Here is a 23,008-nt window from a genome sequence, read left to right as displayed (position 1 = left end):
CGAGTTCAATCCCTGGGTTGGGAAGATCCCCTGGAGAAGGAAATGGCAGCCCACTCCAGTATTCTTGCCTGGAAAATCCCATGGATCACGGAGCCTGGTAGGCTACTGTCCATGGGGTTGCAAAGACTCAGACATGACTGAGCGACTTCACTTTCACTGGAGATCTAAGTGGAGACACATCAAGGATGTAGTTGAAGATAGAACATGTTTGCTCAAGGCATGTGTTGGGGCAGGGGTTTATGGAACACCACTCTGTTCTCCATTATGCTCTATTCTGGGAGAGAAACAAAGAAATATGGTCACAGAAAGTTTGATCAAGAGAGAAATAACAGGAAGAGAAAGCCAAGAGATTTAGAGTCTGAGGACAAAAAAGATTTAGAGTCTGAGGACAAAAAAGAAATAATGGAGAGAAAAAGATTGATTTGATTTGAGCTCAGACAATGTACAAGGCATTATGTTGCGTGTTTTTACACACAATAGCTTATATAATGCTCACCAAAATCTATATTACTGCTGAGAAGACCAAGACTCATAGAATTTATTTAACTTACGTAAGAATCATAGCTAGTTATGGGGCAGAGCTGAGACTTTGAACAAAATCTCCGTGACCCTAATGCCTAGATTCAGTATGACTAAGACTCCTTGTCAATGCAATACTTTGTTAACAACCAGTAAAGCATCAGAAAGACAAAGATTTCCCAAGGCCTGCAGAATGCCTGTCCACAGATCATCATCCACTGGAGATCATACTCTTTTTGTCTGCAGAATACAAACCACATTCAGAGGGAGTGGGGAAAAAAGTAAAAAGAAGACAACAATTCAAGATAGAGTTGTTTGTTAAGAATAGGGAGCTGAGATTTATTATTATTATTATTATCATATGTCATCTCTATGTATTGTGTAACTACTTTTTGTTTTTGTTCCTAGCAATGCTCCCTGTCCTTCCACTGAGAATTCTCTGATAGGCATCTGGACTAAAATTTTCCTTCCACCCATCCTAGGCAGTCAAATATAGTTCACATGTAATTGCAGCATCATCTCAGCACATGGCTACTTCTTGCTCTGATTCTTTAGCAATATCTCTCTGGGAATTCATTGACTTACCTAAATGGAATGTTCAGTCTTTAAGGCACCATTGGGTTTGGGGATTACATGGTGTTGTCATGGACTGGAAGACAACTGGCCATGTCCAGATCATGTGCTTTCCCTTGCAAGTGTAAGGTAGGAAAGCTTCTGAGATTTACATTTCCATTGGTACCATATGGGGCAGGGGAGGGCAGTTTCCCAACATGAAAACAACAGAGATCTATTTCAGCACTTAGATTGGATGGAGGCCATTGCAGTTACTGTTGTGGTTACTAGTACCACTGCTATTTTTATTCCAGCTCCAGGGCAATATTCAAAGCCACACAATAAACCTGAGATTAGCAGTCAGTCCTGGTTTGATTACTGACACAAAGAGGGTTTTATTTTCTTCCTCTTTTGACAAGTTACATGAAGCCTGAGCTCCAAGCAGCTCTGCAATCAGTTTCTGAAATCTTATCAAAAGGATGACAAATCAATCTGGAAAACAGACCCACTGAAATGTCTGAACAGATTCAGTCTTCTCTATGACCTAATAATTCAACTTTCTTTTCAAATCCAAGACTAGAATTGTGGGGAGAAGTTGCTGCTTTTCCACTTCAGTCTAGGAAGGCAAAACAGATTTCTTTTATCTGGAGGATTTAGTGTTCACATAATAATTGCCTTTTGATACTTCTTATCTGGGTTTCTTACAAAACTAGCCTGAAAAACTAGGTAGTTAATTTAAGACAGTGTTTATAACTTTGATACCCACAGTGCTCAAGAACTGCAGAATTGTAGCTCTTAGACCTGGCTTTGAAGGTATATTTTGTTTGGAATGCAAAATGTTTTATTAATTTGATGTAGTTGCCAATATTTTAAAAGTAGATGATTTCACAGTTTTTAAAAATCCAGATTTCTACTTACTAGAAGATGTGGCAACAGCAGGTCCACATTCCCGTAATCAGTAGTCAGCAGAAGCCGAATGGCAGCTGCCTCTATAGTTGGGACATAGAGCACTTAGGGATGCATCCTGCTGCAAGTAATTGAAGCTTAAACCACAGGGACATCTATTGTTTGCTTAAGGCATCTGAAGAGCTTTGGGGGTTTTATTCAAGAGCTTTAACAATGCTATCTTTCTGGTATCTTTCCACTTCCTTAACTGTTTAAATAGGAGAATCATTCCTATCCCACCAGATTGTTTAAGAATTTAAAAAAAAATCATGAATGTTAAGTCCTTAGTTCAATGCCTGGCACAGTGGGAGAGCTCAATTGGTATTAGCTGTTGCTAAAAGAAAGGCAACGCCAAAGAATGCTCAAACTACCATACAGTTGCACTCATCTCACACACGCTACTAAAGTAATGCTCAAAATTCTCCAAGCCAGGCTTCAGCAATACATGAACCGTGAACTTCCAGATGTTCAAGCTGGTTTTAGAAAAGGCAGAGGAACCAGAGATCAAATTGCCAACATCCGATGGATCATTGAAAAAGCAAGAGAGTTCCAGAAAAACATCTATTTCTGCTTTCTTGACTATGCCAAAGCCTTTGACTGTGTGGATCACAATAAACTGTGGAAAATTCTGAAAGAGATGGGAATACCAGACCACCTGACCTGCCTCTTGAGAAACCTATATGCAAGTCAGGAAGCAACAGTTAGAACTGGACATGGAACAACAGACTGGTTCCAAATAGGAAAAGGAGTACGTCAAGGCTGTATATTGTCACCTTGCTTATTTAACTTCTATGCAGAGTACATCATGAGAAACGCTGGGCTGGAAGAAGCACAAGCTGGAATCAAGATTTCCGGGAGAAATATCAATAACCTCAGATATGCAGATGACACCACCGTTATGGCAGACAGTGAAGAGGAACTAAAAAGCCTCTTGATGAAGGTGAAAGAGGAGAGTGAAAAAGTTGGCTTAAAGCTCAACATTCAGAAAATGAAGATCATGGCATCTGGTCCCATCACTGCATGGGAAATAGATGGGGAAACAGTGGAAACAGTGTCAGACTTTATGTTTTTGGGCTCCAAAATCATTGCAAGATGGTGATTGTAGCCATGAAATTAAAAGACGCTTACTCCTTGGAAGGAAAGTTATGACCAACCTAGATAGCATATTAAAAAGCAGAGACATTGCCAACAAAGGTCCATCTAGTCAAGGCTATGGTTTTTCCTGTGGTCATGTATGGATGTGAGAGTTGGACTGTGAAGAAAGCTGAGTGCCGAAGAATTGATGCTTTTGAACTGTGGTGTTGGAGAAGACTCTTGAGAGTCCCTTGGACTGCAAGGAGATCCAACCAGTCCACTCTGAAGGAGATCAGCCCTGGGATTTCTTTGGAAGGACTGATGCTAAAGCTGAAACTCCAGTACTTTGGCCGCCTCATACGAAGAGTTGACTCATTGGAAAAGACTCTGATGCTGGGAGGGATTGGGGGCAGGAGGAGAAGGGGACGACAGAGGATGAGATGGCTGGATGGCATCACCAACTCGATGGACATGAGTTTGAGTAAACTTTGGAAGTTGGTGATGCATAGGGAGGCCTGGCATGCTGCGATTCATGGGGCTGCAAAGAGTCGGACAGACTGAGTGACTGAACTAACTAACTAATAGTCTATCAACTATTGTGCAATAATGCTGCATAAAAAGTCACCCAACTCAATGGCTTATAATACTAAGCATTTCTTTTACTGGCTCACAGGCCTTAGGGTTAGTTAGAATGGTTCTGTGTTATGCTGTCGGTTGACTGGGCTTGGGACCCTCAAGGTGATGGTTTGTGTTCAGTTCTGCTTATCCTCACTGGATCAGTGCCTACCTGGAGATGTTTCTTCTTATGATGAATTACAGGAGTGTAAGAAAGCAAACCAAAGCATGATATCATATAAGATACTAACTGTATATCCACTTTCTATTGGATAAAATGAGTCGCATGGCCAGGTCAAAGTCAGTGGGGGATGAAGTGTTCCACTCAAAGCAGGGAAGTAATATTTGCTGAAAATAATCCCACCAATTATAATTTGGAAATCTGGCATCCAAGTAAAACAGCACTTTCTTTAAGTGTCCACCTAACTATCTTTGCTGTATCCTTGTTTGCTTCACAATGGCACCACTATCCCTTCTATAGCACAAACAGACATTTTATGCCTTTTCTGAATGTGTTAATGGGATTTGGTTACTTTGAATTAATTCACACTAGGGGCTTCCTGGTGGCTCAGCAGTAAAGAATCTGCCTGCCAGTGCAGGAGATGTGAATTCGATCCTGGGTCAGGAAGATCCCCTGGAGAAGGAAATGGCAACCTACTCTAGTATTCTTGCCTGGGGAGTCCCACGGACGGAGGAGCATGGCGGGCTACAGTCTATGGGGTTGCAAAAGAGTCAGGCATGACTTAGCAACTGAACAACAGACAATAAAGGCAATAGTAATAATGTGTTACCTCCTCCCAGGAGTATTTGCATTTTAAGTAAGATCTAGTGCAAGGAAAAGGCAACGGCACCCCACTCCAGTACTCTTGCCTGGAAAATCCCATGGATGGAGGAGCCTGGTGGGCTGCAGTCCGTGGGGTCGCTAAGAGTTGGACACGACTGAGCGACTTCATTTTCACTTTTCACTTTGATGCATTGGAGAGGGAAATGGCAACCCACTCCAGTGTTCTTGCCTGGAGAATCCCAGGGACGGTGAACTGCCGTCTATGGGGTCACACAGAGTCGGACACGACTGAAGCGACTTAGCAGCAGCAGCAGCAGCAGTGCAAGGAGAAGGGGTAATCCCAAGGAGTGAAGGGGTGATGCTGGTAAGTTTTGTTGCTATAACACCTGGATGTAGGAGCAGAGATATCTGTGGATTAGTGAGACCCAAGGCAGTGTGGCAAGGCCCAGCAATAGATCATACAAAGCTCCACTGCTGGAAAGCTATTCATCTGTAGTGTTGCCAAAGAGGTAAACTGCTTACTAAGATAAATCTCCTGGGCTTCTTGGGCTGAGAGGAGTCCTTGAGAAGAATATTTATTTGTCATCTTTTGGTTTCTTATTTAATTGGAGTCACATATCTTCTCTAAAGCCATTTATAAACTGTACCACATTCTACTGATGCAAATTCTGTACAGAGACAAGTTCTGTGTTTGAGTTCACATTTATACTTTTCTATTATAAATTCAGGAGAATACTTTCCATGGAAATTAATGGGAAATTCTTGCCAAATAGCTGTCACCAGTTAGTGCTTTTACTGTGGAATTAGTAGTAATGTACGCTTTACAACGAATATGGTTCATATGATATTTTAAAATCACATGATGAAAAAAATCATGGAACTTTGACTTATTTTTATGCTCTGACTCTGTTTTGGCATCTCTGATGTGTTTTCTGGGGAACACTACATTATCATTATGAGATGCTTGCTTCAGTGAGCTGAACCATCTACTTGGTCTGATATTAATCCTGAAGTTCTCATAAGTCACTCAGAGGATTATACAGTTTCACAGCACCGTATTCTGTAGCTCAGGTATGTTTTAAATTATTTGGTCACAGGCATGAATATTTTTTTGTCTTTGTTACAAAGCCAGACAGTATTTCAGGGGTTTTCCTCCTAAACGTTTACTATTTTACTCCCCAGATATTTGTCAACTCTGCATTAGACCCTGGGTGCATATGGATTTAGGAGTTCAGTTATTTGTAAGTGACCCTGAAGAATGATACTATAAAGGAATTTTTAATTTTCCTAGGACAACAAATATGAGTTGAATATGGAATGAGTTACCTAGCTGGTAAATGAACCTCATTGAAAACCCAGCATATACAATTTAAGGGGCTTTGCTATTCTCTATTTGGTGTTGCAGAAAGCAATTGCTTTCCTAAGATAATTTTTAAAGCCTTTTTAAAAGGTAGTAGCTAATGTATATTGAGCATTTACAAAGTGCCAGACACTTAATCTAGGTACTCAAAATGAATTGTCATGACATAATTTCCCAGGTGGGGGAAACAAGACTTACTCAAGAGAGGTCTTGTCAAGTTCACACGTACTAAGTGGTGGAGCCTGGATTTGAACCTGGGAAGTCAAACTCTGGAGCCCTCCTCCTTCTAGCGTTTGTGGTAGGAAGGAAGAGGTTTACACAATTCAGAGTTCTACTCTGGAAATTCCATGTATTGAAGATATTTAAGAGGAGGTGTTATATTTGGCAGTGAGGCAGATCTCTCCACTATTAGGAAAGCAAAATCGAGTGATTTGTGAAATTGTTTCAGTGAGTGCTCCAGCCAGTATTTATTTTAATGGCTGTGCAAATGACTTTAGTCCCATATTTATAGAATCATTAAAGACTGTGGGGATTATTTATAGTTTCTGTGCTATGCTTTATTGCATTTTGTGGGCAAAAATATAATTCATAGAGATATGCTTGAGAATTTGGTGGTTTTCAAAGGCCTCAGAATATATCCCACTGGACTTTCAAGGGCTGTTGTATTAGCATTATTTTTTGTTTGTTTGTTTTACACTATAGAGTTTTCCCACACAATGGTAAATATAAATGTAAAATTTGTATTTGTATTTTACTTAGCACAGGGAATATAATGTCAAATTTCTAGCACATAGCAGTTGGTCATGTATTTGAACTCAGAGATTCACAATTTGTGCCTCAAATGTGAATCTTTAAGACCACAGCATGCAGAAGTTGAGCAGACAGGCAGGGCTACCCCGTGTTTAGAATTTGGAGGGATAAATGAAAAAGAACAGTGACGATTCAGAGCTTGAGGGTTAAAGACAGCTAGTGATAAAAAAGGGAGTGTTTCCAAAAGTGATGCCTCTCCAAAAACTCTAGTGTTGCTGTGATAATTGTTAGGGCTATAAAGGAAGTATTGGACAAGGCAGAAAAATAGCAAGACCATGAAATAGTCAGACAAAACTCTAATACTGATCTTTGTTCTTTCTTTATACAAACTTGTTATCTCATTGAACATTTATCGATACCTCTAGCTCTTGCTCTACAGCCCCCTTCTTCTGATTCCAATACCTAATTTTCTTCTGGGGAATGAGTTTTCTTCCACTGCATGCCAGTTGGCGCAACTGTCATTGCAGGTACACCACTCTCTCCTTGTCAGGAGGCAGACCTGTAGCCCAAATGTTCTAAATCTTTAATGGCATGACAGAAAGGCTACAAAAGCAGCTGGAGATGGTTCATTCCAGCTTCTTCAACTGATGAGTTTGTCCATTTGTTCCTGCTGCCAGGATTCTCAGAGCATCACTAGTTCCTGACAGCCTTTTCTCTGTCTGGTTCCTCAGCCTTTCCCTTAAGTCTGAATATTTTCCTCAGAACTCTCAATGGCTTACTTTGTGCTCAAGTTAGACAGATCCGTCAATTTCTGTTGCTTGCAAACGAAGACTCCTAACTGAAATTGTTGGTTTTACTATAATTTAGATGTAGAAGAAGGGATTTAATGATATGTTTTCTTAAAATAGCTAATCAATGGTTTCAGAAGAATAGCATTAGCAAATTCTCAGGGGAAAAAAATGCAGCACAATTGTTTTCAGGAGCTTTTCAACTGTATACGTTCCTCTGCAATCCAATGGATGCCTAGATTCTAGAACTGAAAATGCATTTCTAAATTGATCTCTCCCTGGTGGGGTTCTAGCAAGAATAGAATCAGATACTCTGAATGTTTAAGAAGAGCACTCTGAACCCCTCCCCTGTTATATATGTGTATATATTTGTTATACATTAATATATCCTCCAAACCTAAGGTTTTGTGTTCTTACTATATGTTCATTATTCAACAAGTAGTTTTCTTTTTTCTCTTTATGTCAGGGAACAAATTATGATGCTACTGTTTATCTTGGATTCTTCTAAAAGTCCATGGATCAGTTTGGGGGGTGGTAATGAATAGAACACAAAATGGGATCATCTCTATTGGGCCATCAGATTGCCAAAAATAGACACATTCTGCAATTATCATCAGAATGACTTGTTACCATTTGAAAGTAGATGAAGAACAGAGATGCCAGTTATTCATCACATTCAAATCCCAAGAAACAGTTTTCTATGCAAGTAAATCATTGGGTCTGGGTGGTTTTTTCTCATTTTTTTTCTACTTCTTCCTCATTTCTTCTCTGCCAAACATCTAATCATGCTGAGATGCATCCTGCATAATAAACATACTCTTTGCACTTTCAACGACTATTTTAGTACAATAACATTTTAATATCAGTCTGTTCCTTCTCCACATCCTTCTTTGGAATAACCATATAGCATGATTTGGGCTAAATGCTGTTTTCAAAGTTAATGGTAAAAGTAGTAATAAGAGTAATAAGGTCTCCATCCTCTGCTTTATAGATGAGTGCATGTGTAATCATTCCCATGTCACATGTTGAGGAATCCATTGTAATTTAAGGCTTTGCTTGATTCCTTCAGACACTTGACTGGAACCCCTTCCTTGATGTAATCTGAAGGCAACTACTAGAAATTAGTATCTCTAACAACAATGAAAGGACAACACAGGAATTTTAGAATTAGACATACTTAAGTGTTTGCTTAGGGTTTCCCAGGAGGATGACTCTGATATAAGGATTAGAGTTCTGCCCATTTATAAGGAAAGTGATCACAGGAAACAGAGGAATGGGAAAGAAAGCCACTGGAGGAAACTTTCAAAAGCCAGTTACCTTGGTGGACAACTGGAATTTTGATACTTTGGGAAGGATCCTGAGAGATGGTGTAGAACAATGAAGAAGAAGGAAGCTGGGGTATGTATTTACAATTCCCCAACTTACACTGGTTGAGGGCAGTCTTAGGAGCATTCATTCTCCAGTCTCGTACCTGGACAAACCTGAGTGAAGTATGTTCCCATGGCCAGGCAAAACCCCTTAGACATCCAGAAAACACTATAATTCAAATAGATACATGCACCCCTACGTTCATAGCAGCACTATTCACAATAGCCAAGATATAGGAACAACCTAGATGTCCATCAACAGATGAATGGATAAAGAAGATACAGTATGCATATAGAATGGAATACTACTCAGTCATAAAATGAATGAAATAAGGCCATCTGCAGCAACGTGGGTGCAACTAGAGATTTCCATAGTAAGTGAAGTAAGTCAGAAAGTAAAAGACAAATGCCATATGATATCATTTATACATGGAATTTAAAATATGGCACAAATAAACCTATCTATGACAGACTCAGAGTTATATAGAACAGACTAGTGGTTGCCAAAGAGGAGGAGCTGTGCAGGAGGGATGAACTGGAGTTTGGGGTTAGTACATGCAGACTACTGTATATAGAATGGATAAGCGACAAGGTACTACTGTATGGCACAGGAAACTAAAATCCTGGGGTTAAACCATAATGGAAAAGAATACAAAATATGTATATATGTGCATAACTGAGTCACCTGCTGTACAGCAGAAACCAACACAACAATGAGAGAGTCTCATGCATCACGTGGAGAAGGAAATGGCAAGCCACTCCAGTACTCTTGTACTCTTACTCCAGTACTCTGTCCATGGAGAATCCCATGGACGGAGGAGCCTAGTGGGATACAGTCTATGGGGTCACAAAGAGTCAAACACAACTGAGCGACTTCACTTTCACTTTTCACTTTCATGCACTGGAGAAGGAAGTGGCAACCCACTACAGTGTTCTTGCCTGGAGAATCCCAGAGATGGAGGAGCCTGGTGGGCTGCCATCTATGGGGTCACACAGAATTGGACATGACTGAAGTGACTTAGCAGCAGCAGCAGCATGCATCACAGTGAGCAGCCTTCACTGTGAAGAGATAGGTACTATGGGCAGGGCCTTGATAGCATCATTTACCCACCTTGCAAAGCTCAATGCAAAGGAGGTCAGGGTGGATGCTTTATGAAAAGACTGGATTTCATACTGCTTATGCAGTATGCTTTGAAGGGAAAGGCATTCATTCTTGCTCCAAAATTTCTGTTTCTCCAGATAAATTCAGAGGTTTCAATATTCTAGACCTACAGCCATTAGAGAATAATTCTTTCAGGTTAAGCCAGTGGGACTCAAAGTAAGTTCCCTGAACCATCTTCAAATTTTCCTGGGAATGCTTTATAGAAATCCAGATTCCTGGTTCTTAACTTCCAGACTGAATCACATCTCTGGGTGTTGGAGAATAGAAAGCAGCTCCAAGCGAGATTTATGAACTCCTCCAGTTTGAAAATACCTGAGTATTTCCCCTTTGCCTAATGACCTTAGCATTGAAAAAATGAAAATACAGTTTATTTTTTCCCTTAAAATATTAATACATACTCAAACCATATATATATGTCAGACCTGTCTTATTTCACTTCTGCATCTGCAATCCTTACCTAGCACAAGCTTGTCACATAGTGAATACGCTACAGATACTAGTCAAATAAGTGAATTCCTATAATAGAAACTAGAATGCAAGCATTCTTGGTGATTGAGTGACTCACACCTCAATGTGTATAAATTTGTCAACTCTTTTCCTCTAAGGAAGGAGGAACAGATGCTATAATAGAACACTGAGAGCCAGAGGGAAGGAATTGATAAAAACAGAATAAGGATTAGTTTTCTAGCTATAAGATTATCCATCTGCAAAATGAGGATATTGTCAGCAATCTGATATTCTTGTCTGTCTGATGTCCATTCCTTTGCTACTTGATCCTTTACCCTGATATTCCTTTGGGAAACTACTCCTCTTCCATATATAGTCCATGGTGATTATGAAGGTCTGTCTTCATTATGGTCAACCACCTTTATTCATCTCCCAGATCACAAATGATTGATTCAGGAACTGATTTGTGATTCAACTGAGATCAGTTAGATTTTAATCCAAATTGCCCCTTTAATTTCAAAGAGGCTTTCTTAATTTATAGAGAAGGGAAATTAAATACCTGTTGGCTTTGCTCAAATGGTAGGATGTAGGCCTGTAACTGGTGTTGGCCATGTTTACCATCACCTGGGAGATGCTACTTCAGAATGAAACCAAAAGCAAAGGAAAGAGAACCAAGAGTTGGAGAGGGTCAGACTCACAAGTATATAGCTGGAGCTCCTGGATCCAGCCACGCCTGAAGCTCTTGCAATTAGTGTGACTTGCCACTCACATGAGCCAATGGTGGTTATGTTCTTGACACCTGAAACAAACCAAACTTCCTTACTGAAAAGAGTTTGAGATGAACTGATATCCAAAGGAGTATCACCAGATTGTCACTGAATGTCTACAGTTGTCTGAAAGAGTTAGGTCTGAACCCATGCCATACTACTTCTTATCTGGGTGAAATCTGAACTGTTACTTAAGGTCTTCAATCCTCAATTTCATCTTATTATAGAGAACTTGGGGTATTATTTCCCTCATTGGGTTGTGAGGATTATACACACATTAACAGTAGCCATGAAAGTGCAAATGAATGGTAGAGTTACTAAAGTTCTTTTATAGGAATTTTTATCACTTTTGGACATTCTTGACCACCTTCAGTTACCTAAGACCTCCTGATAATTCCAAAAGCCTCCATTAAATAGTATTAATCATGAATCAAGTCATGTTCCATAGGGAGGGAAATTTTTTTCTGAGAGTATTCAAGAGACTGGCTAAGCTCTTTTTCTCCTCATTGCCAGATCATTTGAGGCTGGCAGGGAATCTACTGGACTCCTGCAAGGTGTCTGATGTTCAATATGATGAAATGAGGAAAGTGTAAATGTGAAGATTGTAGCAGACTGTACTTTCCAAAGATTGACACAGCAATATCTCTCATTATACGTGTTCTTCAGCCTTGTGAACTTGCTTGCCTCCATCAAGATGTATAATCTAATTCCTCTCCCCTTCAATCTGGGCATTTCTTAGGGATCTACTTTTACCACAGAATACAAAAGAAGTGACACTGAAGCTGAATCTGAAGTCTCAAGTGAGCACTTGTTTTCCAGATGCTCCCACTTGGGACAGTATCTTACAGAACTGAGCTGCCATGCTGGGAGAAGCCCATGCCACATGGAAAGCCTACCATGTAGGTGCAGTGCATGGTCCCAGCCTTTGAATCATTCTGGTCCAAGTGCTAGGCACATGAGTGAAGATAGTTCTAGATGCCTTCAGTCTCTAGACAATGCAGTCATCTCCTAGCCCCAAAGTACTTTCAACTATGGCTGCAAATGTTGTAAGCACAAAAGAGCTGTCCCTGTTATCCCCTTTCCAAATTCTAGACTCGTAATCTGCCGTTTGTTTACACCACTAAAATGTGAGATGACTGCTATTCCTTAGCAGTAGATAACTAGAACATTAGGGACAGCATAGCCGTCAAGGAGCACCCTTTACCTTGAAGATATGATGATGTTCATGACGATGCTCACTGGACCAAAGCTCTGTCAAATAGGGCATATATCTATAGTGGAAAACATTAAACGAATGATAAATAAACTAACAAAATCCATCAGAATAGAACTCAGAACATTTGGTTGTTAGAACTGTTTGTACTTCTGATGATCAACCACCAGAACTCTTTCATTTATGAGAGACTCTCCCCAAGAACTGGTGTTGTGATGGAAGTATTTCCTGTTCAGGAGCAAGACATGCAAGTCTATGCTTAAATGAATGACTTAACTAGCAGATGGTAGAGTATTGCCAGAGCCCTGAGCTCAGTCAAACCTGGGTTCAAATATTTATTCCCACCCTAGTAGCTGAGTGATCTGTTAGAAACCTTTTCATTATACTAATTCATTCACTATACCTTTTCATTATACTCCAGTTTCCCCTATGTGCAAAGTGGAAGTGAAAGTCACTCAGTCATGTCCAACTCTGCAACCCCATGGACTATACAGTCCATGGAATTCTCTAGGCTAGAAGTGGGTAGCCTTTTCCTTCTCCAGGGGATCTTCCCAAACCAGGGATTTAACTCAGGTCTCCCGCATTGCAGGTGGATTCTTTACCAGCTGAGTCACCAGGGAAGCCCAAGAATACTGGAGTGGGTAGCCTATCCCTTCTCCAGAGGATCTTCCTGACCCAGGAACTGAACCAGGGTCTCCTGTACTGCAGGCAGATTCTTTACTAACTGAGCTATCAGGGAAGCAGGAAACCATATATACTTCATAGACTTATTTTCAGCATTAAATGAGAAAAAGAAGCACTTAATATATTGCTATGTACATAGTAAACATACCAAGTCTTAACTATTAATGTTATACCCACTGTGTTGAATGTTGTATTCAAAGCCACTTGCAAATTTTTTTAATATATTCAACATGCAGAATTCTGTAAATGTTAGGTGTACACCATGTTACTTTGATGTATTTATATATTGCAATATGGTTGCTGTAATAATGATATTTATCACATTACATACTTATAGAGCAACATTGCTGTCTATATTCAATATACTGCGCATTAGATCTCTATCCCTTATTTAGTGTTTGCTGCAAGTCTGTACCCTTAAATACCATCAATCTTATCCTCTAACCCTTAGTAACCACCATTTTACTCTGCTTTTGACTTTTTAGATTCCACATATAAGTGATATCATACAGTGCATCCATGTTATTGCATGCGGCAAGATGTCCTCCTTTCTCACAGCTGAATGATCTTCCATTGTGTGTATATAGCTCATCTTTTTTATCCATTAGTCTATTGATGGGCATTTTAAGTTGTTTTCATTTCTAGAATATTGTGAATAATGCTGTGATAAACATGAGAATGTACATATCTAGTCAAACTCCTGTTTTTATTTCCCTTTGATATTTACCTAGAATTGGAATTGTTGGATTCTAAAACATAACTTAGAGTAAATATATTAACAACATTTTACGGAGGACCAGAATAAGAACTCTAGCTAACATTCATTGATATGCACACATGCCATGAACTATGCCAAGTTTCTTTACAAGAACTGCCTCCCTTAATTATCACAACAATGCTATCACTCAGGGACAATTACATCCCATTTAAGAGCAAGAAATTGAGGCATTAAAAGTGTAGGTACCCTGCTCCATGTTACACGGGGATTAAATGGTAATCACACTGCAGACGAATAGCTCTTAATCACTCTGTCATATTACGTTCCCCTATTGGACACATGTCATTTTACTTTTGAGGTGAGGAGTTTCCTTTTATGTCAAAACACCACCATATTACACTACCAGTATTTCCATGCTTCTACAGAAACTTGAGGTCTCTGTACTTTGCACTTTGCAGAAACACTGAGGTGTTGAGCAGGTAACTCCCTAAGCCATGCAACAGAATGGTCCGAAGAAAGGTAGAGATAACTGAACAGGGAAGGAAGATAGATTCATTTGGATTCCTCATGGGTGATTCAGCATTTTCAAGGTGAATTTAATATGGGAAATGTTGCCAGTTCCCATTCACTGAAGACTTGATGTCTGATGCCAAAACCACTTAAGTGACTCAGGAAAATCTATCCTTATCATTTTGCATTGGATGTGCCTTTTAAGGATGGGATTGGTCTTTTACTTTGATCTTTGGCATGCTAGCAAACATCTTTAATACTTTTTCAAAGATCTTCAGCTTAAATTCCATTTCCTGCCCTATAGGTGAAACAGTTAAAAATATTCACCAGACTCTCCCTGCTCAAAGAGTGGTCCATAGACCATCAGGATCAGCATCTTCTTGAAGCTCTCAGCATGCAGAAATTTAAGATATCCCCCCCCCCAGACCTACTAACTCAGAATCTGCGTTTTAATAAGATACTCAGGGGGAGAATTCCATGGACTGTATAGTCTATGGGGTCGCAAAGACTGAACGACTTGCACTGGGCACTTTGCAAGACACTCAGGTGATTCATATACACATTTAAGTTTCAAAAACACTGTTCTACACACATATTTATTGAAAACTCTTTTTAATAAATAAATTTAAAAGCTCTTATTGTTTTAGGCTTTAAAGAAGCTAATAAACTTTCTGGATTCATGGGAGGGAATTTATAAGAATTAAGTAAAAAAAATAATAACTCCAGTTCTTAAAAAGTTTTAGTAAGAAAATAAGACAAGAGTAGCTGAGCCTCCTGTGAAACTTTATTTAGCATGACTGGGAAGGGCTACTCCAAAGATCTGAGATCCAAATGAATGGAAGAAGTAGATGTGTAAAGATAAGGGGGAAGAATACTAAGGCAGAAGATAAAAGCAAGTGCAAAAGCCAGGAGGGAAGAATGAGCCTAGAGTGTCCTGAAAACTGAAGGAAAGTCAGAGTTCTGTGTGACCGCAAAGGCAGTAGGAGATGAGGTCACTTACTCACAAATAGTCACCGAACAACAGCCAGTGGTAGGAACTGTCCGAGGTGCTGGAGATGTGGCTGTCCACAAAACAAAGGCCCCATTCTAAAATGAAGATCACATTCTAGAGACTGAGCCAGACAAGTAACAAACAAATGTGGAAATACGTGACAAAAACTAAAGACGGGTATGGGGATAGGGAGTTAAAGAAGGAGTCTTATTTTAGAGAAGGGGTTGACAAATTATATAACATGGGCCAAATCCAGATGTCTACCTGTTATTGTAAATAAATTTTTTTGGAACACAAGCATATTCATCATTTTATACATGTTCTATACATGCTCTCATACAACAATGAAAGAGTTGAGTAGTTGTCACAGAGATGATATGGTCCCCAAAGTCTAACATATTTACTGTCCAGAAAAAAGTCTGTTTTAAATGACAGAGTGTCTGGGTGGTGGGGTGAGGAGATGGCTCTCTGAGAAAATGATAGTTGAGTAAAGAGATAGTCAGGACCCAGGTGACATAGGGCCTTTTAGACCATGGCCAAGAGTTTAGGTTTCAAGTATTACAGAATGTCATCAGGCAGTTTTAATGGGGGGTGGGGGGGGGAGGTAAATAATCTAATTTATCTTTTAGAAAGCTTACTAGAAGTCCACAGGTTCAAAGCCATAGCTGGGATTCTGCCAAGTTTTCTCAACCAAGGCACCTGGAGATGAGAGCCAAGGTACTTTCCCTCTGATAGGTACTTTGGCTCTGTCTAGATGATGTGGATTTTTGACCAGAATAAAAATCAAAAGATGATTAATGCAGAGATGTCCCATTTCCCACCCTTGTGTTTTGTGACAGCATTATGATTAATAGGGCTTTGTACAGTTCCTCATGAATGACTGATTTGGAACAATTCTATGAAAGGGATGTGGTAATTTAGCACCATTGCATGTCTACAGAGGAACAAAGCTACCCTTATTTTTAGCTTAATGCCACGATTACTTTTGAATATCTTGGCTGCCTTTATTCATTCATCTATTCAACAAATATTTATCAAGTGCCTATTATGGACAAGGCCCTGCATTTGGCAGGATAGATGAAAGGCCTACCTTTGAAAGGTCTTATTTAGTGTTTCCAGAAAGAGAGACGAGGCAGCCACAGGAAAAACTGCCAAGCGACTATTCCATTCAAAGGAATGAAAGAAATGTGGACTCTCTAAAAGGATTAGGGCTTTTCTATTAAAAAGAAGAGGTTGAAAGGGGATATAATTGAAACCACTCCAATCCTGAAGAGCACGGACTTCAACAAATCCAGAGACGTTAAAATGATGGTCACACAACAGGATAAGATGCTAAGAGTTCATATATCTGACATTTAGGTAGCACTTAGTGATTTTCAGGTACTGGAAAATGCATTCACTGAAAATGCATTAAATCTCACAATAATTATTGGTAAGTATGATGCAACAAAGAAACAGAGAGCATAAGTAATTTACTCAAGATCATATGATCTTAGAAGCTCACTAGAAATCCACAGGTTCAAAACTATAGCTGGGATTCTGCCAAGTTTTACTCAACCAAGCCCCCTGGAGATGAGAGCCAAGGTGTTTTCCCTTTGATCTTGGCTCTGTCTGTGGTGAAGTGAGGTGGTGGTGAAGCTTGTAGTGGTGAAGTGAGGACTAGAAACCAGGGATGTTTGACCCCCAAGCTGATATGGAATGTTCCTCATTCAGTTGTTCATATCGTAGGGAATACTGCTAGATTCAAGAAGTTTGGAGGACGAGGAGACGGGAACTGGAAGTTTTCTATCTTTACTTTTTAAAGCTGATTTTCAGGAAGATAGCTCTCTCTTCTACAGCTTTCTTCTTGGTACCTTTAACAGGGAATGAATGTTGACCCCATGTGGGAATCTTTATCCTGAGTGGCAAAGAGAATTTATCTGCGTACAAACCACTCCATTCTCTGGCTCAGCATTGAAAATCCTGAAATTCCTCCTACAGATCCAGTCTAAACGTAATTGAAAGGTACATGTTGATTCTAAGCTTGATGAAGAAAATTTGAGAAGGTGATGAATAATAATGCTAGCTAAAATGTGTTGAATGTTAAAATGAGGTCGATTTTGTGCTAAACTTCACATTATGCACATTATGTGCAACAATCCTATGAGTTAATTATTACAGTTATGCCTGTTTTATAAAGAATCAAGGATTAGAGGTGTTGACTGTAATTCTTAGGTGACAGAATCAGGACTATGTACTTCTGTCTGGATATAAACAAAGTGCACTGAAGCACTCTCTAGTGGATTAATGTAATTTTCTCTGTTGCTGACTGCATACATCATCCACAGACACATGTCAATGTGAGTTTTTAACCTTTAATTCAACTGACTTTCTGGTTCTCGGCAAGACAGCCAAGAAAGAACACAAATGAGAGCTGGTAATCTCTCTGATGTGCAACTCCTGATCAATAGCTCCTGATATGCCTTCTTCTGTGAACTGGAGCCACGCTTACCCTTCCATCAGTGACTTGGGAAATGTGTTAACCTGAATTATACTCCAGAGGAGGCAATGCCCATTGCAACTCCAGATAGAGCAAGACATAAATAGGTGAAAAACAGCTTAATAAATTCCAGTCCTACCATTTTTATTAGTGTTGAGTCACACAGAGAGAGAAGGGGCAGAGACTTTCATGGCTTTTCTGTAAAGAAGCCACTGTAAAAGTCATTTCTGTAGACTCCTTTTTATCAGGATTTTATGCTATTGATGTAGTGATAGATTTGTCCTGATTGGCTGATTGACCCATTCATTCATTTATCCATCCAACTATTTTTTAAGCCTAACTATGTTCTAACTTAATATTCCATTTATCAGGTCAGTGACCCTAAAAGTGTGGTCCCCAGATCAGTGGCCTCAGAATCACCTGGAAACTTGTTAAAAATGCAGAATCCCAGGCCTACCCTGGACTATCAGAAGCTGAAGGTAGGGTCCAGTGATTGTTTTAACAACCCTCAGTCTATGATGACATATGCCATTCATCCCTACTTCGGACAGGGCAATTTGGGATGTACTTTATCTAAAGCAAGAGAAAATCTTAGAGAATAACAACTCCCAACAATGAAAAAAGTAGCATTAATTCTTCATAAGGCTCACCTTTATTCATTTGTTCAATCATTTACTCAACAATATTTACTGAGCATTTACTATGAGACAGGTGTTGTACAACGTGCTGGAAATACATCAGTGAATGAGACAAACAATCAGAAAAATAGATTAGTTGCAATTGAATTAAGTTCTGTGAAGGAAAGTTATACAGATTTTGTGACAGTTTTTAATCTGGGGACCTAAACTGTTCCAGAAGGTTCAGTAGTGCTGCCCTAGAAGGTAACTATAGTCTGGGATCTGGAGGGTGAACAAGAATCAGTGAAATAACAAGCATTCCCATCTGGAAAACAATTTAAGTGTTCTTGTCAGGATGCTTTATCTAGGTTACAAAGGAGGCATAGACGGAAAGGGATTTGTGCCCAAAGCAGAAGCCATTGGTAACTTCTCGGAGCCTTTTGCCACCTAAGTATTTAGATTCTGGTTACATCTATCAAGGGAGTAAGAACTCAAGGCAGGACTCAGGCCAAGGTTAGATCATCTTTTGTTTGTTTTTAAAGGCAAACCTTGGAATAATGACCATGGTCAAGTAATCAATAGCTAGGTTCTTAAAAGACAGAGTGTGCTGTGAAGATAAAGATGATTTGCTTTGACTTTCTGTGTCATCCGGTTCCTTGGTTATTGGAAGTGCCTGAGGACAAAGACAGGAGCTTGGAGACGTGATCTGGAAACACAAAGTCTAGATGATGCAGAGACATCGCTAGCTTTATTTATTTCAGAGCAAGAGTGTTGAGAGAGGAAGAAGAAAAATAAGTGGAAGAAACCCTAACTTTTATATACTGCTTGCAAAAGAGAGACCAAGAGAATGAGGATTATCATAATTTGTGTTCAGGAAAATACATGGTATTGACTAGGAATAAAATTGTCCCATTGGAAGTAGAATGATCCTTATGTCAGATACAATTGAAACATCAAGGTGTTCTAAATCTTTGTGCAAACTCAGCCCATTATTCTGCTAATTCTGTTACACCTGGGGTCAAATGATTCCCAGTGCAATCGTAGGTGATTAACATCTGTTGCAACTGAACCTGACAATGTGGTCATAACTAGCACTGTAATTATTCAGGATGGTCATGGGGCTTTTTCTTGCAGCTGGAATCATACTAACTTCATCTCAGTACCTTCACTACTAACAATTGTCGTGTAGACAGGTGAATCTTATTGTCAAGTGGCAGGCTGACATTACAGACATTTAGTTTCTTAAAGGCAAGTAAAATGGCATCTTTCTCTCTGTATCTTTGTGCCTAGAACAGGGCTTGACACTTTGCAGCCAGAGAAATTAGGGAGAGGACCACTTGTGGGGATGAATCTGGGGAGATAAGAAATTAAGGGAGGGAAGAAACCGGATCTGAGCTCTAGATAGATGGATTTTCAACTGGCTATTTATTAGACTCACCAGGAGTGTTTTTGGTGCATTTTAATTTTTTGCTGAATAAAACTAGCATAAAGAGAACTGTCCACATCCTTAGCGTACACACGTTAAGAAACAGAACATCATCAGTATCTCAGAAGCTCCTCCTATGCCCCTATTCAGTAATTACCAATGACAAAGGGGAAACATTCTCTGGACTTTCAAATGAGTTTTGGCTGTTTAGGAAATTTACATATTGGCATTTTCAGAATATACTCTGCTGTCTGGTTTCTTTCACTCAACATTAGGTTTGAGATACTGGTTGGTATACTCATATGTTCATGTTTATTATGTTCCTTTGTATGACTGCAAAATTTATCTAATCTTATTGGGCAACTGGTTTCTCATTTGTTTTTGGCTATTTTGAATAGTACTGTTGTGAACACTTTTGAGGATATATTTTGGCGTATACAGGGATATTTCCATTGAGATATACTTCTTTTAGGAGTGAAATTTCTAGGGCATATGGCATGTGCAAGTTCAGCTTTAGTAGCTATTGCCAAGCAGCTTTCCAAAGGAAGTATATCACTGTTGTCCACATTCACCTGCAGTCTAGAAGAGTCTGGTTGTTCCATATCCTCCTCTACCCTTAGTTTTGAGCATCTCTGTCATTTTCACCTTTTTGGCGAGTATGTAGTCATATTGCTTTGCAGTTTTAAGGTGCACTTCCCTGATGAATAACAAAGTAGAGTCCTTTTTCCTGTGTTTACTGATCCTTTATAAAACCACTGTTTCAAATTTACTGCTCTAGTCCTTTGCCTAATTTTCTATTGGGTTTTCTGTCTTTCTCCTTCTGATTTGTGGGAGTTCTTAATACATTCTGGGTATGAGTCACTGATAGATTTATGTATTATAAATATGTCCTTCCACTCTAGGGCTTACTTTTAAACTTTCTTATTGCTCTGTTTTGATGAACAGAGTTCTTAATTTTAATAGTGTGATTTATTATATTTTTCTTTATGATTACTGCCATTTTATAGTGTCAATTTACAAATTTTTATCTACTCTATGGTCATAAATACTTATTTCACTTTTTCTTCTAAAACTTTTATTATTGTACTTTCTTCATTTAGTCATGAAATCCATTTGGAATCAGCATTTGTATACAGTGTGAAGTAGGGGCTAAAATATATGTTTTTTGTTTTTTGTTTTTTTTCCATTAGGATATCTGGTTGATCCAGTTTCCTCTAACTTTCCCAACTCACTAGTCTTCCTTTGTTATAAATCAAATGACCACACATGTGTTAGTCGTTCAGTCGTGTTCAACTTTTTGCAACCCCATGGACTATAGCCCACCAGGCTCTCTGTCCATGGAATTCTCCAGACAAGAACACTGGAGTGGGTAGCCATTCTCTTCTCTAGGAGATCTTTGCAGACAGATTTTTTACCATCTGAGCCACAAGGCTCCCCAGATGGCACTTACAGTAACAACAACAACAAAAAAAACAACCCTGTTTGCCAATGCTGGAGACACAAGAGACCCTGGGTTTGATCTCTGGGCTGGGAAGATACCCTGGAGGAGGGCATGGCAACCCACTCCAGTACTCTCACCTGGAGAATCCCACAGACAAAGGAGCCTGGCAGGGGACAGTCTATAGAGGGTTGCAAAGAGTCTGACATGACTGAAGCAACTTAGCACGTACTCAGCACACATACATGTGTACGTCTCTTTCTGGACTCTATTTTGTTCTTTCTATTTGTCTGTGCATGTGCCAATACCACTCTAGCTTAATTTTGATAGAAAACAAGATTTATTATGAGCCTGAGCGTAAGTCCTACATATTTTTTTCTTCAAAATAGTCTTAGTTACACTTGGCTCTTTGCATTTCATTATAATTTTAGCATCAACTTTCCTATTTCTACACACACACACACACACACAACCTGTTGCAATTCAGATTGGGACTGCATTAAAATGTTGATCATTTTGGGGAAATTAACAACTTTAGAATGTTGTCTTTTTTTCTACTCATGTACAACGTATATTTACTTCAGTTTTCTTGTATAGTGTTAAATAGTTTTTTTTAATAGTTTTCAGTAATAAATAGTCTTGCAATCTTTTGTTAGATTTATTCTTTGGTATTTGTTACAGTTTGATGCTATTGAACATGGAACCTGGGTTATTTTTAAACAATGCTGAGGGTAGGCCTCTATGTCTAGAGATGCTGATATAAAAAATTTGAGATGAGATCCCATCCTTGGTGTTTTAATATACAGCCAAGTTTGAACACCTATGCTCTAGATCCAGCCCTCTGCCTGCTCTCAGCAAGCTGGTTAACCTTTGGGTCATTATTTCATTACTTGAAAACATGGAATAAGAATATCTGCCTCACCAAATCAAGAGTGTTCTGTATTTATAATTTAGTGCTCCATGTAAAACTGAGAAGCATAATAATTTGACCTAGATATTTTTAAAGGATGAATGACAAGATAAATTTTATTTACAAAATACAGTAAAAGCAAACTAATCTGAGGTTGATTTGATCACATTCTCCTGAGACTGACTGAAGTCTCAAGAATGAAAATTTTCATCATCAAGGCAATGTAATTCTTTCCTTACTCACAGGAGAGCCCTTCACTATTTCATTTAGAACTTGTTCACTATTATGTTCAGAACACTTCTAACACACTAAGTGATTTGATTTCCAGACTTTAATAGATGAGCAGAGAGAGGCAAGAAGAATAGATCAAAAGGCAAGACCACCAGAAATAAACTCACAGGCATCAAGGGAAATGACATAAACAGCAAAGAAAGGTGAGCTCAAAGGACAGCAGGCTGAAGCCACTTAGTATAAGTTTAAGGGAAGCATGAGTCAGGAATACTGGTGAGTATTATTTTGTTATGCACAGTCCTATAACAAATTATCATTATTTAAGCTCCAACTCAGCACAAAAATGCTGTGGGCTTTTTTATTTTTATTTTTTTTTAGGATGGTAGGAAAATGCGTAACACATTTTAGAGGTTTTGAAAAAGAATGCTTAAAGTGAAAGTTTGGCACTTTTGCTATCCGAAAATACAATGTATTTTAAATGTTAAATATTTATCTAATATTTGATCTCTTTGAAATAGTAAATAAATGGTATTTTCATTGACTACTCCTCTATGGGCTTCCCTGGTGGCTCAGCTGGTAAAGAATCAGCCTTCAATGCAGGAGACCTGGGTTTGATCCCTGGGTTGGGAAGATCCCTGGAGAAGAAAACAGCTACCCACTC

General features: G+C 39.1%; 1 long non-coding RNA gene across 1 annotated transcript in view; it reads right to left on the bottom strand.

Annotated features, from left to right (window-relative positions):
• The window catches only part of LOC139178700 (uncharacterized), a 67,692-nt gene extending 55,182 nt beyond the window's left edge, over nt 1-12,510 (bottom strand). The window contains exons 1-2 of the long non-coding RNA XR_011563186.1: nt 12,335-12,510; nt 11,062-11,162 (exon numbers count right to left, since the gene is read on the bottom strand). This is a non-coding gene — a long non-coding RNA (uncharacterized lncRNA). The remainder of the gene's footprint in view (nt 1-11,061; nt 11,163-12,334) is intronic.
• Nucleotides 12,511-23,008: the final 10,498 nt, after the last annotated feature.

The sequence above is a fragment of the Bos indicus genome, chromosome 22 (genome assembly GCF_029378745.1).
Source record: "Bos indicus isolate NIAB-ARS_2022 breed Sahiwal x Tharparkar chromosome 22, NIAB-ARS_B.indTharparkar_mat_pri_1.0, whole genome shotgun sequence".
NCBI lineage: Eukaryota > Metazoa > Chordata > Mammalia > Artiodactyla > Bovidae > Bos > Bos indicus.
The sequence above is the reverse complement of the archived record's forward strand: the minus strand, read 5'-3'. Positions and strand labels throughout refer to the sequence as shown.